The sequence below is a fragment of the Ailuropoda melanoleuca genome, chromosome X (assembly GCF_002007445.2).
Source record: "Ailuropoda melanoleuca isolate Jingjing chromosome X, ASM200744v2, whole genome shotgun sequence".
Taxonomy (NCBI): Eukaryota; Metazoa; Chordata; class Mammalia; order Carnivora; family Ursidae; genus Ailuropoda; species Ailuropoda melanoleuca.
In genome coordinates, this window is record NC_048238.1 from 102,983,015 (window position 1) to 102,989,884 (window position 6,870).

At 39.0% G+C, this 6,870-nt stretch overlaps 1 long non-coding RNA gene across 1 annotated transcript; it reads right to left on the bottom strand.

The window, feature by feature from the left end:
- Nucleotides 1-677: 677 nt before the first annotated feature.
- On the bottom strand, nt 678-6,524 carry LOC117797400. Its single transcript, XR_004622336.1, has 4 exons — nt 6,425-6,524; nt 5,465-5,792; nt 3,147-3,268; nt 678-806 (listed from the first exon to the last, which is right to left on the bottom strand). It is a non-coding gene; the product is annotated as an uncharacterized LOC117797400 (long non-coding RNA).
- Nucleotides 6,525-6,870: the final 346 nt, after the last annotated feature.

Consider the following 6,870-nt stretch of genomic DNA (forward strand, 5'->3'; position numbering starts at 1 on the left):
GAATCAGTGCTCCGAATCTCCAAGGGCAAGTTCAAAACCTGGAGGCTCTACCGGGAGGGACTTAATTTTGCCTGTTGAGGTATACTCAAACCCCTTCACTCTGAAACATGTCTACAGGGCTCAAAGTTTAGGAAATACCAAATCTATTGGTGGAAACTCATTTGTTTTAAGTTTATAGTATATTCCATAACCTATGTCCTTCATAAAACCAAAGTTGTTTTAGGAAAACTAATATCTAGCCCAACGCAGCCTGAGAAAAATCTTATTTGAGGCTCATTCTTGACTGGTTCAAGTATGGCTCATCAGGACACAACAACAAGAACTTGGTCATCTGCGTCATCCTTCTTTTACTTGAGAAGAATGTGTGTAATAGAAATATATTATCCCTTCACTTCCATTTCTATACCCCAGTTGGACAGAGCTACGGTGATGGCATGATTCCCTTCCCCTTTGTGCACATCTGTTTAAGAAAGTGCAGACTAAAACTCTGACTTCTGATAGCTGCAGACCCTACGAAATATACAGTATGATATACATATGATCCATGCCAATGCACCAGACTAAGAGATTCAATGCTTTCCTTCAGCCACTATCTATTCCGCAGTGATTGTGAACCAAGGTTTGGGATGTCCTCCCCTTAGCTCTTACCATAGTATTAGGCTTCTTACCTTTGAAGACAAGCAGAATTGAAGTGAGGCCATAGAACTGTGAGCCTGTAGACATGGCTGTCAATATGGCTTATACTCTAACCCACATTTGTACCATCACCATGAAATGGATCCGCTTGCCTTACCATTCCCAATTGCCTAAGAGAAGGAAACTACTATTAGCACTGAATAGTCACCTCAGAATAAAAGGCTGTCAGAAGTAAACTAGCCTACATCAACATTCAGGTTTTTTAGAGTCTATCCGTCCCAGGGTATCCCTTATCATCCACACACAACTCTGTATATCACCAAATCTCCCTTATTCTCATATTCTTTTGTAACTACCAGGAAGTCGCTGTTTCCATTGCATCATTCAGATTTAGTGTCCAATGTCAGCTTGTCCCCAAATTGACCAATAAATTCAAACAACCAAACAGAATGCCAGGTAGTTCTTTTGGTAGAATTTGACAACGTAATTATAAAATGATTGTCGAAATGCAAGAGATCTCTAGAATAACCAAAATGATGTGGAAAATAAAGAAAAAAACAGAATAACTCATATTATACAGCTTCAATACCTACTTTAAAAACCACAGTAATCCAGGGGCGCCTGGGTGGCCCAGTCAGTCACACATCTGACTTTTGATTTTGGCTCAGGTCATGATCTCAGGGTCATGAGATTGAGCCCCATGTCAGGTGCTGCACTGGGCATGGAGTCTGCGTAAGATTCTCTCCCTCTCCCTCTGCCCTCCCTGGCTCCCTCTCTTAATCCAAAAAAAACCAAAAACCAAAAAACCAAACCAAACCAAAACAAAACAAAAACAACCCAAAACCCCAAAAAAACAAAACACAGTAATCCAAATAATATAGTGTTGGCATAAAGATATATGTACAGATCAATGGAACAGAAGACAGGCTTTAGATAAAGAACTACACATATACGGTCAGTTTATTTTTGATAAAGTTTCTAAAACAATTAAACAGGGAAAGGATTTTTTTTTTCCAAAAAAGTAGCTGTAAAAAAAAGTAGCTGGAAAATTGGATATCTATATGCCAATATTTATATATGCGTACAGATAAACAGAACACAGATATGTATAGATACATATATATGCATATATAATATGCATATATAATATTAATGTACCCCAAGCCATATATAAAAATGAAACTGAATTGTATCATTGACCTAAATGTAAGAATTAGAACTACAAAACTTCTAGGGAAAATATTGGATAAAAATCTCTGACTTTGTAAGGAAAAACATTCCTTAGAAAGGATATACAAAGTAAGAAACATTTTAAAATGATATATTGGATTTCATCCAAATTAAAAACTTCTTTTTCGAAAGAAACTTAAAAAATGAACAGGTAAGCCACTGACAGGGGACAACGCAAATGTTCACCAACTAATGACTATGTAAACCAGTTGTGTTATCTACTTATGGAATACAATTCAGAAATGAAAAGGAAGGAACTACTGATATATGTAGCCATATGGTTGAATCTCAAAAGCAGTATAAGTGAAAGAAGCCAAATATGAAACTCTAACCACTGTATGATTTCATTTACATGAAACAGAAGAAAAGGCAAAAACTATGGTTGCCAATGGCATATCTAGGATTATCAGAGCATGGAATTGGAAAGAGGTGAATGACTCCAGGAAGTGAGGAGGGAACTTTGGGAGATAATGGAAATACATCTTTATTAAGGTGATGGTCAAATGGACTGTATACAATCATCAAAGTCATCAAATGGTACAGTTAAAATTGGTGGGTTCATATTATGGAAACTTATATCTCAAGGAAACTGATCAAAATATACTTGATGAAGAAGATATATATGTGTACTAACATATATACTTAACATACATCTGTATTACTTTGATGTGTATGTATAGTTGATACCTAATAAAGATAAATGTCAGCTGTGCCCCTTTCCTATGTATCACTGGGTATAACAGCTGCTAATAATTAACTAACACAATAAATACGATTGGAATGAGTAAATCAGTGCTACTAATTATAACGCCAACTTTTAAAATTAGAAGCAAATATTTGCAAAATAATGCAGTAGTTTGCATGAGCGTGTTTGCTGACTGACTGGCAGATTACCAGTGTGCCTGAGTGATTACCTCGAGAACTGCTCTAGTTGTCTGAAGGTCATGCCGTATACAGGCAGGTGTTCCATGCTTGCAAACTGGACAAGTAAAATATCAATTAACTCAAATTCATATTCTATGTGAAATCAACTAGGGATGAGCGGCAGCAACGGAACCAATCGACAGTTGCCAGAACTTGGGACACAGAGCGAATAAAAGAATTCAAAACCACAGAAGACCCACGCAGAAAATACGTTCAAGTGTCAAAGAGGAAAAAGCAGGTTAAAAGACTTGAAAGAAGCAGCCCACATGTGCATGGCATCATTTTACTTCATTTCAAATACCTCTGACTAACCAATTCTATTATCATCACTAAGCAAGGATCTCAGCAGTGCATACCTGTTGTATAATGAAATGTCTGCTTATTTGTAGTCCCCAAAGAGATCTGTAGCTCACCAAGACTCTGCCCGATGGAAAACTGTGAAGCCAGCTGCCTTAAGTACTCTGTGGAATATGTCAGGCTAGAAGATATAAAACAACAAATCAATGGTTATCCGAAATTGTATAGAATTGTAATTGTATAAAATGAGACAAAATTCATCAAGTCACATATTGTGGATGAAGAGATGTCATTGATAGGTTAACCAGCAATCTCTTGCTATCCATCTACCAATAGCTCCTCTGGGCAGTTGTATTCCTTTTTGCCACTCTAGGTAAGCGTGTCACGTAAAAGGCAGTGCCTCTGCCTATTCACGAAACAACTTCCTAGACCATCTAATCAGACTCACACTTTACACTTTCCTAAACTGAACCGTCCAAGACACCAATTTCACAATTCTTTCTCTTATATAATCCTTACCCTGCCCCTGCCCCTGCAATGCAGGATGAGGGATGATGTACTCCATCTTGACTTTGGCTCTTCTCTACTATGTTCCATATCCCAAACCCCAGTACTGCAACCTTGGGGAGCCACAGGTTGGGTTATACCCAACCTAACTATTTATGGCCAAGGAACAGAATTAGGGCAGTTATCATGGGCTCTTTGTAACTCACTCAGTTCCAACAGTAGCATTGAATTATCAAGGTAAGAAAACGCTGTTTAAGCTCCTCATAATGTACGAGCCCAGGCTTAGAAGTAGCAACCGCCTGGCAAACTCAGAACTGTCTTCATCTAGTAAGCAATGAGGTGGTTCAGCAGTATTAACGCTTGGTGAAAGAAAAGCGTGGTATTACTGACCAAAGAGGAGATGAAACTCTTCTTTCTTTTGAGAAGTAGATACAGCTTTATGTATCTTATGTAACCATCACCTTGAATAAGCACAAAGTAATCATAAAGCACATTTGTTATTATTTTTATTTTCATTGAACCCTTAGCATTTATTTAGCTTGGCTATTTCTTCCTCAAGCTCTGAGAAAAACAAGAAACAACAAAACAGTGAAGGCCTCATGGATTTTTTTTTTTTCTTAATTATTCTTATGTAGTACAGGTCCCGTGAGAACAAATGAAAATATTCATCTCTGTGTAATAATTAAAACTCCAAATTTGCTATAACGTTACAGCTGCTGTCCTCACCCACAAATCAATGAAAGGGGTACATTCCTTCCCCACCTTGTCTTTCTATACCTCTTCCCTAGCTTGTTAATTAAGGTTTATATTCCAACTGGGATTGGAGCAGGGTGAGGGAGGAGAGGTCATGGAGTAGGAAACTCTCTGCGTGACTAATACGAAGCCGGGGATCTTAGCCTCCCAGCCCCTGTACTGGAGGCTGCCTTTCAGGCAGCGTGAGTTCAGGAGTTCCTCAGGCATGCGGCATTTTTGAGGAGCCTTCTCTGCACCTTTCTTTATGGGGACTGTGTCCATCAGAGTACCATAGAATACAGATGGCACACTCAAATCCAGATAATTTGAAGGTTTACTCTAAAAAGGAGTGTTTACGAAACTGTAGATGGAACAGAGGCAGACCATAAAGTGAAGTAACCTGGGGTTAGTGACAGTGGGAGTGATCTCTAGGCCTCAACAGACTAGGGGGGTGGGGAGGATGGGAGTGATCGCCAGTACTCCGAAGGAGAGAACATGCAGAAAAGGTCAATATAATAGGAACAGAGACCTTAGGTAAAGGGATGAGACAGGTTGAGGGGCCTCACAGGAAAAGAACAGGAAACACACTATCTAGTCTCCCTACCGCAGATCTCCTGCTGTGGATCCCCGTTGGGACACCCAACTGGAAGCCAAGGACGAAAGGGAGCCCTTGATGCAGTGCATCAAGGTCTGCCTTCCAAGGCAAAGTGTAGATGCAGAAAGGTAGAGAGAGAATGTTGAAAAGCAGGTGGATAGTAGCCAGAACAAAGGCAGATTAGTCTGGATCGTTTCTAACGCTGTCGTTAGCCCCTAGGCATCTTCTAATATCTATTAATTTCTCTCTGCTAAACTCTGCTACTACTATAGGTTAGAACCAAAGATGACATAGATGGGATCCTTCAAGTGTACAATGAACTGTTAATGGATCCTCACAACAAGCTCGGGAAATACAAACAGCCCTATAAAAATGCCTTTATTGTGACTCACCAATGGAGAACAAACTTGTCTCATGCCTTTTAGGTTTCTCTGGTGTTAATTAGAATTAGACCAGACTGTAAGGGACACAAAAGAAGACACCCATGTGGTCCTCTTAAACCTCCTTTCCATAGACTTCAGGTAAGGGGCAAGTACTGCTCACCTCTAAAATTGCTTGGGTGTCAAGAAGGCCATAGATATCCTCGGGCTCATAGTTTCATAGCTTGGTGTCCTCAGATGAAAGAGACCGTTAATTTTGTTTTCTCGGGAAGAAAAATGCTGGCATGGGCTCTAATTGTCCCAATTTGAGATGCATGCTCATTACTGAACATTAACCAGGGACGGCAGTACTATGATTGGTCTAACCTGTGTGATGGCCTTCTCTGTGGCTGGAGTTGAGGATTCCTATGATTGAAAGCCCTATAAGATCCACATGGATTCAGTCAGACAGCAGGTTCCCAAAGGAACCAGATGTAGAATGATGTTAAAACCTGTTTATGAGACAAAACCATAGCTATTATATCTTGAATAGTATGAACACAGAATCTTAGCAATGAATTTCAGAAAAGTCCAAGAACAATAAAAATTCTAAACAGAAATCTGAAGAGATGACAACTAATATGTAATGCTACTTGATGTGGGAGGATTCAAGGGCATACATAACTGAAATGCATGGTCAAGGACAAGTTTAGTGCAGATCAAGAACTACAAGAGATGATTTACTGAAGGTTCTGGAAAAAGGCATTGCTTTAACACCTTAATCACAAAACCCCTGTGGTTCTCACAATTGCACTTTACAATAGACTTGACACTCGCAAAAATTGACTTCTGAGACCGAAAAACCCTGTTACTTTCTTACAGAGGAGTGTTTTTCAAATTTTAGTCCTCATAACCATCACCTGAGGGACACATAACAAAAACTCAGAATTGCTGGCCTTCCTCCCAGAAATTCTGTCATAGTAAATATAGGATGAATCCCTGGAATCAGCATGTTAAACAAGCATAAGGTGATCATAAGAGATGGTACATAAACTGAAAAAAGTAAGAACAAAAAAAAAATCAAAAATATTTTAACATTATTTATCCTTGGATCAAAAGACACATTTTGCGCTTTGGAACTTACTTTGTACTGCACTTTCCTGACTTTTCTCTTTCTATAATCCAGTTTAGGAATCACCTTGACTACAATCTTCACCAAAAGCCATTCCGCAACTTCCTGAACATCAGTAATGGGAAATTCATTATTTTTAAAAGCAGTTTATTGAAGAGCTTGTATACATTTATTTAATCTCGATTGCACTGGGTTTGTTGGAATTTTCTTTTCTAGTTTCAACATAAGATACAGGACTGGATTTGTGAGGAGATGTGTATTTGGCCAAGATTACTCTGTTCTAAGTAAGACTAACACTGGCTACACAGAAAGCACCCAAATATACTCTAACTTCACTCACTTGCCCTGGGATATCCAGCTCTACAATTATCTCATCATTTCGACCATTTGTTGAAAAGATGATTCTTTCCCCCCCCCCCACTGAATGGCCTTGACATCATTGTCTAAATTCAATTGAT